The sequence below is a fragment of the Pan troglodytes genome, chromosome 2 (genome assembly GCF_028858775.2).
Source record: "Pan troglodytes isolate AG18354 chromosome 2, NHGRI_mPanTro3-v2.0_pri, whole genome shotgun sequence".
In the NCBI taxonomy this organism is placed as follows: domain Eukaryota; kingdom Metazoa; phylum Chordata; class Mammalia; order Primates; family Hominidae; genus Pan; species Pan troglodytes.
In genome coordinates this window covers 161,933,923-161,948,849 of record NC_086015.1, presented here as the reverse complement: position 1 = coordinate 161,948,849, position 14,927 = coordinate 161,933,923, and positions in this window count along the sequence as shown.

The following is a 14,927-nucleotide window of genomic DNA, read 5'->3' as shown; positions in this document are numbered from 1 at the left end:
CTTATGCCTGTAATCCCAACGCGCACCCGTAGTCCCAGCTACTTGGGAGGCTGAGGCAGAAGAATCGCTTGAACCCAGGAGGCGGAGGTTGCAGTGAGCAGAGATTGTGCCACTGCACTCCAGCCTGGGTGACAGGGCAAGGCTCTGTCTCAAAATAAATAAATAAGAACAAAAAATTAAAACCTTGCACCTGATGGCTGTAAGCTTATCATACCACAATATGAGAAACTGTTGGCAATTTCTATTTTGTGTTCTGTTCACATGCATTTGTCCATCCTGTGAACTTACATAGACTCCACCAATTTGTTTGAGGCTGCCCTGAGAACTTATGCTGATTAACCTAGTGGCTCTATATCCAGGTGTAGGGAGAAAGGCCTCTCTTCTTGCTCTTTCCAAACGAACTACTTCTTGAGATCAGCACCAGGAGGACAGGGCTCCAGCTGCCATTTTCCTTGAACCACGCAGGGCCTCTAGCATGGATTTGGCGTGTAGGAAAATCTCCATGAGTGCAGAAAGCAGCTGAAGAAGTCACAGGAGGAAGATCCCCATAAGCCCTGCCCCAAACATGCTCCATTTAAGGATTCTGTTATGGAGGCTTAACACCAACTATGTGTCAGTGGTAAATAAGACAGACAAAGCTCTGCTTTCAAGGAACCTATAGTCACATGGAGGAGCTGGAAATTGCAGGGTCCTGTGGGGGCACAGAGAGGAACATGTGGCCCAGATGGCCACAGAGAAAGTAACCTCTAAATGCTGACACCTAAAAGATAAGTAGCAATCATTAAGCCAAAGCAGGTGGGCGAGAGATGCTGTGATTTATTTGGAGTAAACCTAGAACAGAGAACGCAAGGGGAAGAAGTAGCCAAAGGGGAGGTAAGAGATGCCAGGGGAAGATCACATAGGGATCGTGTTAGAAGGTTTGTCTTTATCCTGGGAGAAATCGGGAGTCACTGAAGTAATTTAAGCAGGGAAGGGACATGATCAGATTTGCATTTTAGAAATATCAAATAGTGATTTAAACCAGGGGAGTGGTAGTGGAGATGATGAGAAGCAGCAGAATTTAAGAATCATTTAGGAGGCAGAATTTATAGATCATGGAAACTGAATGAATGAGATGGATGAGAGAGGGGGGGATGTCAAAATCAAGCTGCAGGTTTCTAGTACAAGCAAGTGGGCGAATGGAGGTGCCATTCCTGAGCTAGAGCACGTAGAAGAAAAACAGGTTTGGAGAAAGTGGGAAGACAATGATTTTGTTTGAGCTGGTTGAATCCAAGTCACCTGTAGGACATCCAAGTGTAGATAGATGTCCATCACATGGTTGTGCATTTGGCTCTGGAGCTCGGCAGAGAATCTGGGATTTGGAAGGCATCAGCATAGAGATGGCTGTGAAAGCCATGAAAGTCAGGGGGTGGGCAGGGGGTGTAAACTGGTTAGTTGATGGATTAATTGGTTGGTTTAAAGGTAATACAGACAGTTAATACTAGCTCTCCAGCTGAAGGATCAGAGCACATTTCAAGAAGCTCAGTTTAACATTCCAAGGCTAGAGCTTAACCAAGACCACGCTAACTCTGTTCAAGGGCCTAGAGCCGCACTGCCCAACACGGCAGCCACTAGCTGCATGTGCTTTCTTAAATTTAAATGAATTTAAATTTAATTTAAAACTCACTTCCTCAGTCATACTTGCCACCTTTCCCATGCTCGATAGCCACATGTGACTAGTGACTACCATATTTGGCAGCACAGATATTATGGAACATTTCCAACATCACAGATAGGTCCATTGGACAGTGTTGCCCTAGTTATTTGCATTGTCAAAATTAAGAGCTGACGCAAACACCACAAGCATGGTGCAGCTTAAATTAGCAGAGGAGGGCAGCAAGATGATGCATGTCCTTTCCAAGCCACTCATCACCCAAGAAAAATATACTTAAACCAGGCACCCCAGATGCAGCCTGTCTTGTGCTCCAGGAGAAGGAGCCCCTGCAGCTCTACCTTTTGCTATAGACTTTGAGACTGACAGCAGGCGGCAAAACCTAACCAAGGATGTGACTGGAGGCTTTTGTGGGAAGGAAGCCTCTTAGTGGAGATGAATCTCCTGCCAGCCGATCAAGGGTCCCCCTTCCAGGGTTCTAGAGGAAGTGAGCCATGGAAATTCCTTAGGCAGGATAGAAGCCCTGTGCCCAGTGGCTTGTTGCCAGGAACCCAGAGAGATTCAGGTCATTAGGGGGACAGTACTACCAGGGCCTCCTCAATGATAAAGCACATTCTATGCTTCTTTTCTAAATTAAGCTTTAAACGTTTATTGACAATGTTATATTAATGATATAAAAAGTTAGACTCACAGGACATTGGAAATCATCTGGTTTTCTCCTGATACAGCTGGGAGAGATGACCCTTCCTCTGCTGATGGTCCTCCAGTGACCTCCCCAGTGGAGGATTTATAATTTAGATAGATAGATGTGTGTGTGCGTGCGTGAGTGCGTGTGTGTGTGTGTGTGTGTGTGCGAGAGAGAGAGACAGAGAAAGAGAGAGAGAGAGACTCTCTACTGGTTCTGTTTCTCTGAAGAACATTGAATAATATACAGATAATATCCAGTTCAACCACATTCTATTTAATAGCTACATGGCAATCCAAATCCCTGTTGATGGATATTTGCGCTGTTTGTTACAGTGCCACAGTGAACATTCTCAGTCATGTCTCAGTGTGTGCAAATGCACTTTTAAAATGCATTGTAGAAGTGGAGTTGCTGGATCAAAGGGCATGGACATTTAAATTTCATTAGGTGTTGCCAATTTGCTTTCCAAAAAGTTGCACCAATTTACATGCTACTAACCAGGAATAAGAATGCCTGTTTTTCCATGGAAGAAGTGGTTGGTTGGTTGCTTAGTTTGCTGGTTGAAGATGGGCAACACTTAAGCATGCTTAAAACAATGAAATGAAAGAAAGGGGCAGGAGAAATAGAGAAAGAGAAGATTATAGAAAGGGAGAAGCTAGAGGAGAAAGAGCACAGAGTGCAGGTACAGGGATTCACCCTGGAGAGGAGAGGGACTCTCCTTCCATCACAACAAAAAGAGGAGAATGGGGTGGAGCTAGTCAGTTTGTAAGTTTGGTGGCAGGAAGAGGCTTTTATTTTTTCTGAAAGGTAAAAGGCATGAGTGGTTGCTTAAAGTGATGGTGGAGGAATTACGTTGGGAGGTTGGTACAGAATAAATATTAAGGTAACCACCATGAAGAATAGGAGGGAAAGTTGACTGGTAAAACAAAGAATGATTTCCAAGCAGCATTTAAGTCCGATCATTTATTTTTAGCCAAACACAAGTTTTCAACAACACTTCCACTCAGTCTCCATCAATACATCCCTCCCTCCTAACAGAACACAGTGGAGGAGCCACTTGTAGGCAGGCCACCATCTGAGAATCCCTCAAGACCAGGAAGGCAAGTGGGGACCTTCCCAAGCATGGAAGTTAAGCCCCCACTGCAGGGTTTTTTGTGTGCCAGAGGCATCCAGGTTCTCCTAACTCTATAACCAAGGGCCTCTCTCCACTTGGTTACAGAGGCACCTATGGTGTGGTTTCAGGATGTCCTCAAAACATCTCCCCCATCACTCCTGAAAATTCACCTCAGAGAACTAAGAGTTGGTCCTTGCTTCTTGCTGAGGTACACAACAGATGCCCACTGCAGCCTATATTCCTTAGTAAGGACTAAGATCCCTTAGTCTAGTCCTATTGTCCAGCCCTCTCCCCAACAGTTCATCCCGTACTAACTCTGATGGTGCCGCTGCACTCCAACCTGGGCTACAGAGTGAGACCTTGTCTAAAAAATAAATTAAAAAATAAGACACCTATCAATGACCCCCTGCGACAGTGCAGCAGCGGGGGAAGGACCTCGTAGACAGGTTGCCTATGTGCTGCCAAGGGCAGGTCAGAAGGAGGGACCCTAACAAGCTGCCTTCGCCTTGAAGCTCCGTGTTTCACTGTTTGGCCCTGCCAACACATAGAAATTAGATACCCACATGTTTTTTCAAATTAACAAACCTAAAATTTTATTTATTTACTTTTCAATGAATTTGAATCCTCCAGTGGTACAGCATCACATGGATTCTGTGCCCAATGGCCTTAGCAGGAGGGTGGCTTTGGAACTTGGCACAAACCACGCTGTTCTTTCCTTGGGCACAAGTTACCTTTCCCCAGATGACTCTGGTTTTGTTTGATTTGCTGCCAGGGCCACTGTGTTGTTCTTTGCACACATAAGTACATCTGTTTCCCAAATAAAATTCAGTTTCATCTCGGGCATAAACACCTTCAATTTCAAGAACAGTTGTGTGCTCCCTCTGGTTCCAGAAATGTCACTTCTAGCAAAAGTGGCCTCAGGGCATAGCCCTGCAGACATGTTTGCTGTTTCAGAAGCCCTGTTCCCATGGGCCTCTCCAGGCTCCAAGAGGGCAAAAATAATGAATTTGATATCTTTTGATAGAATAAGAATCTCTCTTTCATTAGAGAAGAACAAAGTACTATCTTATACAATGTATCCCAAAATAAACTGTTTTAATTGCTGAATCTAAGACGTAGTGATACATGTAGTCCTAAATCTTACTCCAATTCCTTAAAACTAGCTTGAATTTCCAGAAGGTTGGTGCCCTACTATTTGTGATGAAAAATTAACACTACAAAAAAAATAGCTCCACTAATAATTCCACCAGAGAAAAATTACTTCACTTCTCACTATTGAGATTTTGAAAGACTGCATATCTGTTTACCTGGACATCTTCCTAAATTTCATAATTAATCCTCAAATGATGTAAGTAAAAGTTCTGCAGGTCAGTAGGAGGAAACAGAATTGAATTTTATAAAGTATTAAGATTGCTCAAGATACGGCCAAAGGCCATACTCCCTTGGGCTCTGGAGGATCATGTTCTCAGGAAAAGTAGAGTTAGGGTTGGAGAGAACTCAAAAAGGATATGAGGGGTGTAGCAGGATGTGGTCGTTGCGATTTAGGAGGCCTCACCCCCCTTGAGTCAGTAATAATTATAATACTGAACACTCCTGCGGTACTTTTGAAACCTTAGAAGCCCCTCAAAGCCCCACCATGGGTCCAGTGCACTGCGTTGCTGAGAAAGGTCATTTTTACAAATATCACGTAACCTGATGTGCTCTGAGGTGGTGGACAGCATGGGGGAGGAGGAGCTCCATCCTAACTGAGTGGTAAGTGTTGCAGTCATACCCTCCTCACTGAGGGTACTGTGCGTCCACTCTGCCTGTCCACAATTGACAGCAGGGCAGTCAGTGAGCCTCTGAAGACACAGTCTGAACACACACACCTCTACCTGAACATTTGAATGGCCCCACATCACTTTTAGAACAAAGGCCGAATACCTAATATGGTCTTTGTAACTTGGTATCTGTCTTAGTCCATTTGAGCTGCAGTAACAAAGTATCTTAGACTGCGTAACTACCAAAAAAAAAAAAAATTATTGGTCACAGTTCTGGAAGCTGAGAAGTCCAAGATCAAGGCACTGGCAGATTTGGTGTCTGGTGAGGGCCATTTCCTCATATACAGGAGTCTTTTCACTGTAAGCTCACATGGCAGAAGAGAAAAATGAGTTCCCTGGGTGCCTTTTATAGGCACTAATTCCATTCATGTGAGCTTCTCTTAATACTCGTTTGGATTAGGTTTCAACATATGACTGGAGGCAAGGGAACATTCCCATCAGAGGGGTATCTGACTTCTGCCCACTTTCCCACTTCACCTTCCCCATCCTGCTTCTGCCACTCTGTCCTTTTATGAGCTCCTCAAGCATTCCAGATGGGCATCGTCCCACCGCAGAGTTCTGCACATGCTGCCCCCAACCCAGGGCACTCTCCCTTCCCCACCTCCTTGCCTTGCCGAAACTTTAGGAAGCTCATTTATCTTGACTGGATTGCTTAATGTTAGTCTAATGTTTGAATTGTCCAGTTGAGATAACAGGGTCCCCTTTAGTGCCATGAGTCTATGATTATTCTCTTTTTCTGGAGGACAGAGATGCAAAAGTTAAAGTAATCAAACTACTGTTAAGTTATAGAGAGTAAAATTCAAGAGTAAACCTTTACTGTGTTAGGGGTAGAAATTTGCATGTTAATTATATGCTGTACTGGTGGGGAATGAAGCCAAATGTTACATTTATAAAGGATGGTACAGCACTATGCCATTGATTCATGTGTCAAGCGTTTATTGAGAGCCTGTGATGTACCTGTGCCAGGTATTAGGAAATAACATAGTGAGCAAAACAGACATGGGCCTTGCCCTTATGGAGATCACAGCTCAGTGGGAGAGGAAGACATTAATCAAATAATCATACACATAACTGCACAACTGCCTATTGTGATAAATTCTCAAGGGAAAGGTTCTGAGAGAGGTAAACTAGTCTGGGTGGGAAGCTTACTGAGAAACAGACCGTTAAGCTGAGACCTAAAGCAGAAGTGTGAAACAAGGCAAAGGGACCAGCCAGTGCCACCACTGCCTTGCAGGAAGCCCAAAGCCTACCTTCCTACCAACACACAGAGCCCACCCGACGCGGCCAGAGCCAAACACAGCCATGCTCTCCTTCTCTCCACATAGACAGAAACACGTGCGCATCCACACCCAACGTTGGCAAGTAGACATAGCCCAACAGAAGGAGAAACCCCACATGGATTACTCATCTCATCTTACCACAATCAACACAAAATTAAACACAGCAGTGCATCCACACTCTTGTTATGACTTCCTTTTTTATTGAACTTTTAGTTTTTCTGTTATAAATATTATGAACTTTTTACAAATTCAACTCTTTCAATGAACTATAATTATCATTTTCAGGGCCACGTTCACATTTCCAAAGGCAGGCAGGAGCTCTCTAGGTCAATGCCTATGTCCTTTCATCATGGCTCCTAAACCACTTGAAATCATTATTTTGCTCCAGATCAATCCTGAGGTTTTCTCTGACTAAGACAGGAAATCAGCTTCCCTGCAAGGGGCCCTGGCTCCTTATAGAGACCAAATTCTGAGCAGAGGGGGACACACAAGAGAGTGAGCAACGGCCAAGCACCCCCACTACTCTCCTGTATCGTTAGCAGTGCTAGAGTGAAGGTACATCTTTGAGGACTTGCATTCTCAATAATGCTCTGATTTAACAGACCATGTTGTTGTAACCTAATTTTCTGATAGGATGAGATTTCACTGACCATAAGATTTTTTCTTTTCTGCTCTTTCTTTCCTCAGGGAAACTGAGGCTGAGAGAGCCTGTATGACATGTCCAGGATGCCATCAGCAAGCAGTGGGATGCTATTTCAAACCTGGTCTAATCACAAAGCTCATGTCCTCTCTATTACAAACCATTTTGTGAAACAGAAGCTACAGTTCTGGTCATTCATTTATTTATCCCATAAATCAATCTTTCTTTATAGCTTACGACTCACCTTCTTCCCTTCTCCATCCTGTCTCATGGTCGTAAGATGATCGAAGTAGGTCCTGTCCTTCCTGAACATGCTGCCAAACTTCTTTTAATTTTTAAATATGTGAATAGAGACAGGGTCTCACTACGTTGGCCAGGCTGGTCTCGAACTTCTGGACTCAAGCAATCCTCCTGTCTCTGCCTCCCAAATTGTTGGGATTATAGGCATGAGCCACCGTGCCCAGCCCACACTGCCAATGATGAGAAGAAAATGTTCCTAGAACGGCATTCAAGGAATCTTTTCAAGAAAAAGCACTTTTATAAATTATTTTTATGCATTAAAGAATTATTCTCTCAGGTAATCACATTGGCTCACATTTCAAGGTCAAGATCAGGATGAGGAGTAGAGGATAATAACAATGGATATCATCTAGGCAGTGTATACCAGTAGAGCAACAGTAAATGAGGATCCAAATCCTGACAAGCTCTGAATATCAGAATAAATGACCTGCTCCTTCCTTGCAGAATTGGCCTGTGGATCAAATAAGAGCCCAATAGCTCTTAGCCCAGCATCTGGCACAGATCAAATACTTGGAAAATGCCCACCATCATTGGAAGTATTACTTCTTTCTGAACCACTCAGCTTCTTGAGTACCATGTGTACAGTATTATGGTTGGAGTTGGAGTTAGTATAAACAAACAATCCTGCCTGTCAAATAGCAAAAATAATGGTTTCAAAAACCACTTTTCTTGAGAGAAACAATGTGTTGTTTTGAGTTAGAAGAAAATGAGCTGGCCTAGTGAGGAGAGTGCCAGCGTGGAGGAACGGACCACTTTGGGCCTCCTTTGTGGAGAGCTCCTACCCATCCCCTCTCAGGACCTAAGAAAAATAAATGAGGCAAAAAGCAATTGAGCTCAGAGCTATAGTGGATGAAATCAAATTTAATGGGCATCCTTACCAAGAATTAAGTCAAATGGTTTAAGCATTTAGGATAACTTGCCTTTATCAAAAGTCAAGGGAGATCTTGTTTTTAGTACATTTTAAAAAAAGACTTTACCTCACCCCAATCCTAATTCCCCCCAATACCACACAGTTTACTTACTTTGGTTTCTTCATTCAGAGTGATTATATTCCCAAATTGGGGCCTACTAAAGCCTTTGGAGGCCTTCCATCTATAAAGATGGAAGATTAAATAAAATTGCAATCAGCTCAGTAGAATGTGGTAATGTTGTAGTAGAGAAAATTAACAGTCCCTGTCCCACATATTATAAAAATCTTCTTTGAAAAAAAGCAGAAGGAAAAAGCTAGTCAAAGCTGATCTAAGTTTCTGTAGACAATGGCACAAATTGATGATAAACAAGTCCATTCAGTTCCCATTTTCTCAAATGCAGAATAAGTTTGCTGAGGCAGCTCTGAATAACCTAATTAATGACTGCAGACAATTTGATAGAATTTTTAAAATATAATTTAAAAATATATATAACCAATGTCTTTCTATCAAGTTCAAAAGCAGTGTTTGAAATAGGTGCTAGTTCATACATTACAGTGAAAATCTAAGTTATAGTGTTGCATATGTATCTGTTTGCATATATAATATATACATATAGCTGTATGTATATGTAATTATAATTGGTACATCTCTATCATCCACCCACGTGTTCATGTAGGGATTAGCCTCTGAAATTTCTAATAAATGCAATACAAGTTTTGAAACTCCCTGTGAAGCCCCTCTAAGAAAAGGAGGCTAGAAAAATTATACACATAAACATACATTTTCCCTCAACACCGTGGGTGTCAAGGGAGTTTGTAATCTGCCTGCTTCTACGGATAAAAAAGAGTAAGTTTTTCACATAAAATCAAACCCCCAAACCTATTCCACTTAAGGGAATGGTATTCATATTTACATTTTCCCCAGATTATAGGAATCCTTACTCAGAAAATTAAACTGAGAGCTAGGCAGGGAATCAGAAAGCCCTGTGATCTAATGAAAGACAACCAACCTTGTAAGAGCGCCATAAAGAGAGACCTCAAAAATGTGAGATAATGGAATCATGCACCCGACATTACAGACATATTTTTGTCACATTTGAAGTATTTTTGAAAAAACTGAACATTCATAAAACTTGACCACTGAATGAACATCAAAAGGAATCTCAGTAAATAAAAACTCAATATCATTCAGATCAAGTTCCCAAACCATAATAAAATACAATTAAAAATCCAAAACAAATAAAAAATGAACCAACATATTTGGAAAATAAGAAATACATGTCTAAATATTTCATGAGTTAAAGAATAAATCATTTTAAAAATAACAAAATACTGTATTTAGAAATGGATACCAAAGAAAACGCTACATATCATATGGAATGCAGGTAATGCAGAACCTAGAGGGAAAAATTCAGATATATTCAAAAACGAAGAAAAATTTAAAAACTAATGACTTCACAGTCAGTTCAAGAGAAAGCCACAATTGACAAATGGGATCTAATTAAACTCAAGAGCTTCTCCACAGCAAAAGAAACCACCATCAGAGTGAACAGGCAACCTACAAAATGGGAGAAAATTTTCACAACCTACTCATCTGACAAAGGGCTAATATCCAGAATCTACAATGAACTCAAACAAATTTACAAGAAAAAAACAAACGACCCCATCAAAAAGTGGGCAAAGAATAGGAACAGACACTTCTCAAAAGAAGACATTTATGCAGCCAAAAAACACATGAAAAAATGTTCATCATCACTGGCCATCAGAGAAATGCAAATCAAAACCACAATGAGATACCATCTCACACCAGTTAGAATGGCAATCATTAAAAAGTCAGGAAACAACAGGTGCTGGAGAGGATGTGAGGAAACAGGAACACTTTTACACTGTTGGTGGGACTGTAAACTAGTTCAACCATCGTGGAAGTCAGTGTGGCGATTCCTCAGGGATCTAGAACTAGATATACCATTTGACCCAGCCATCCCATTACTGGGTATATACCCAAAGGATTATAAATCATGCTGCTATAAAGACACATGCACACGTATGTTTATTGCGGCACTATTCACAATAGCAAAGACTTGGAACCAACCCAAATGTCCAACAATGATAGACTGGATTAAGAAAATGTGGCACATATACACCATGGAATACTATGCAGCCATAAAAAATGAAGAGTTCATGTGCTTTGTAGGGACATGGATGAAACTGGAAACCATCATTCTCAGCAAACTATCGCCAAGGACAAAAAACCAAACACCACATGTTCTCACTCATAGGTGGGAATTGAACAATAAGAACACATGGACACAGGAAGGGGAACATCACACTCTGGGGACTGTTGTGGGGTGGGGGGAGGGGGGAGGGATAGCATTAGGAGATATACCTAATGCTAAATGACGAGTTAATGGGTGCAGCACACCAACATGGCACAGGTATACATATGTAACAAACCTGCACATTGTGCACATGTACCCTAAAACTTAAAGTATAATAATAATAAAAATAAAATTAAAAAAAGAAGTCATATAACTAATAAATAAAATGAAAGAATAAATGTAAGAACTGAAATGAATGAAATAAAAAACAAAGATAACTAAATAGATTTAATAGACAGACACAGTAGTTCATGCCTGTAATCCTAGCACTTTGGGAGGCAAAGGCAGGAGGATCATTTGAGACCTGCTTGGGCAACATGGCAAAACCCCATCTTTACCAAAAATATAAAAGTTAGCTGGGCATGGTGGCAATGTGCCTGTGGCCCCAGCTAGTCAGGAGGCTGAGAGGTTGGAGGATTGCTTGAGCCTGGGAGGTCAAAGGCTGCAGTGAGCCATGATCACGCCACTGTACTCCAGCCTGAGTGACAGAGTGAGACACAGTCTCCAAAAACAAAAAAAAAAAAAAAAAAAGGAAGCTATATAACTAATAAACAAAACAAAGTAGAAGAAAAGAGCTAATAAATGCAGGAACAGAAATGAATGAAATAAGAAAACAAAGATAACTAAATAGAGTTAATAAAACCAAATGCTGGCTCTTGACAAAGACTTATAAAACAAATAAAAACTTCACAAACCTGGCAAATAATAAATAAGAAAAGGTACATATCAACAATAATAAAAAATAAAAATTCAATATAAATACTGGTATAGGAAATTTTAGAACTTCATGAAAGAATACTATGAACAACAGTATTATAATAAAAATGTAGATGAAGTACACAATTTTCTAGAGAAATATTTTAAAAACTCAAGAAGAATAAAAAACCTGAAAAGATCTGTTAAGCATTTAGAGACAATAATTTAAAAATTTAATCAATTTTTTAAAAATCAACAACTGGGGGGCAAAGGGGTGAGAGGGGTTTATAGAATAACACTTCAGCATCACAAATTTTGAAGAAGAAAATAATGCATACATTGGGATGAGTGATGGGTTTGCACTGCCAAATGTTAACCCACATTATAACTATATTAAATCCACACAATAATTATTATAAATGACTAAAATACATGGTTCCATAACGAAAATAGACTATTCAGCTAAATAAAAGTTACAAAAAAAAATCAACAACAAAAACAACAATCTTTCAAAATGATATACCCACTTTAGAAGACAGTTTGGCAGCTTCTTACAAAACTAAAAATATTCTTACCATATGATTCAGCAATTGTGCTTCTTGGTATTCACCCATATGAGCTGAAAACTTATGGCCACACAAAAACCCATAGATGAATGTTCATAGCAGATTTATTTATCATAATTGCCAAAACTTGGAAGCAACCAAGATGACCTTCAGTAGGTCAATGAATAAAGAAATTGTGGCACATCCAGACGATGAAATGTTATTCAGTGCTAAAAAGAAATGAGCTACCAAGCCATGAAAAGACATGGAGAAAACAAATTCATATTACTCAGTGAAAGAAGCCACTCTTAAAAGTCTACATACTACATCATTCCAACTATGCAACATTCTGGAAAAGGCATAATTATGGAGGCAGTAAAAGGATCAGTGGCTGCCAGGGATTGGTAGGAAGGGATGAAAGATGTTAAAGAAGAAATCATTTTCAACAGCACAAAGACTTTTTGGGACAGGGTAACTATTATGTGTGATACTACAATGGTGAATATATGAATATATGTCATTACACATTTGTCCAAACCCATAGTATATACAACACCAAGGGTGAACTCTAATGTAAACTATATACTTTGATTGATAATGATGTGCCAATGTGGGCTCATCAGTTGTAATAAGTGTTCCACTCTGGCGCAGGATGTTGATAGTGGGAGAGGCTGAGGAAATATGAGAATTTCTGTACCTTCAGCTCAGTTTTGCTATGAACCTAAAACTGATCTAAAAAATAGTCTATTTAAGAGGGAAAGAAAAGATCAACAATCTTTGAAGGCTTTACAATTGTTTTACTAATCCTTTGAAGAAAGATAACAAAGATCTTAAATAAAACATTTACAATCTAAAACTGGCAATGTACTACATTTTTAAATTTAAGATTTATTCCAAGAATGAAATAATGGCTTAACTTCAGAAAATCTATCAACGTAGAAACTAGCTTAACAGTTAAAAAAGAAAAAACATATAATTATTTCAATAGCTGTAGAAAACACACATAACAACTTTAAAGCCCATTCGTAATTGGAAAATAAACTCTTAGCAAAGTAGGAAGAGAAGTTAAAGCTCATGATTTCATCAAAGATGTTCTCTAAAAGATTACAAAAACATTTAATGATGACATATTAGAAGAATTACCTTACAATCCGCCGGGTAGACACCTGTAGTGGTCTTACACCTGTAATCCTAGCACTTAGGGAGGCCGAGGCGGGCGGATCACCTGAGGTCAGGAGTTCGAGACCAGCCTGACCAACATGGAGAAACCCTGTCTCTACTAAAAATACAAAATTAGCCAGGCATGGTGGCTCATGCCTGTAATCCCAGCTATTCAGGAGGCTGAGGCAGGAAAATCACTTGAACCCAGGAGGCAGAGGTTGCCGTGAGCCGAGATCGAGCCATTGCACTCCAGCCTGGGCAACAAGAGCGAAACTCTGTCTCAAAAAAAATAAAAATAAAAAATAATTACCTTACAATCAAGAAAAATTTAAGGATTTTCAATATCGTCCCTTCTATTTAACTCAAGGTTTTAGCCAGGAAAATAAGGCCAGGAATAAATATAAAATGTATAAGGTTTGGAAAGGAAGAAACAATCTTGCCATTAATTGCAAACACCAAGAATGTTTACAATGCTTTCTGTTGTTGGGTAACAAATAATCGCAAATTTAGCAGTTTAAAAAACCCACATTTATTATGTCACAGTTTTGTAGGTCAGAAGTCAGTATCTCTATACAGGGTGTCAGTAGGCTGAAATCAAGGTGGGGCTGAAATCAAGGCGGGGGGCCTACTTCTCTCAGCTGGAGCTCATGATCCTCTTCCAAACTCATGTGGTGGCAGAATTCAGTTCCCTGGGATGATAGGAGTGAGGCTTCCGTTTTCTGATGGTTGTTGCCTGGGGCCTGCTCTCGGCCCCCGGAAGCCGCCTGCAGTCCCTTGCCACTTGGCCTACACTGTCACAGCTTACTTATTCAAAGCCACCAGGAGAATCTCTCCCTTCAGTCACCTAGAACTGTCTTAAATGGTACAGCATAATAATGGGAGTGACTATCCCATCATATTAACAGGTTCTACTGACACTCAAGGGAAGGGAATTATATGGGGTATGTACATCAAGAGGTGAAAATCTTGGAGGCCTCCTTAAAATTTTGACTACCTTAGTATAGAAAATCCAAGAGAGTTTTATAATCTATTATAAGTAAGATGATAGTTTGACCAGGTGCGGTGGCTCATGCCTGTAACCCCAACACTTTGGAAAGCCGAGGTGGGAGGACTGCCTTATCCCAGGAGTTTGAGATCAGCCTGAGCAATATAGTGAGACCCCCATCTCTACAAAAAATAAAAAATTAACCGGGTGTGGTGGCTCGTGCCCATAGTCCCAGCCACTTGGGAGGCTGAGGTGGGAGGATTGCTTGAGCCTGGGAGGTCAAGGCTACAGTGAGCTGTGATCATGTCACTGCACTCCAGCCTGTGTGACAGAGTGAAGCCTTGTAGACCCTGAAGCTGGTGTGCAGTGGTGCAATCACAGCTCACTGCAGACTCAACCCCCCGGGTTTAAGTGATCCTCCCACCTCAGCCTCCCGAGTAGCTGGGACTACAGGCACAAGCCACCATGCCCAGCTAATTTTCTTTTTTTTTTTTGTAGAGATAGGATGGCACTTATGGTGCCTAAGCTGTTCTCAAAGTCCTGGCCTCAAGTGCTCTGACAGCCTCAGCCTCCCAAAGTGCTGGGATTACAGGTGTGAGCCAATGAACCCCACCCAGATTTTTTTTTCATGAAACTTTTCAAGTACATCCTCAAATTAATGCAAGGAATAAACAGAAAAGAACAGCTAAGAAACAAAAATTGAAGAGGAAAGAGGAGGAGGAGGAGCGGGGAGAGTCAGGGACTCACTCTTCCAGATAATAT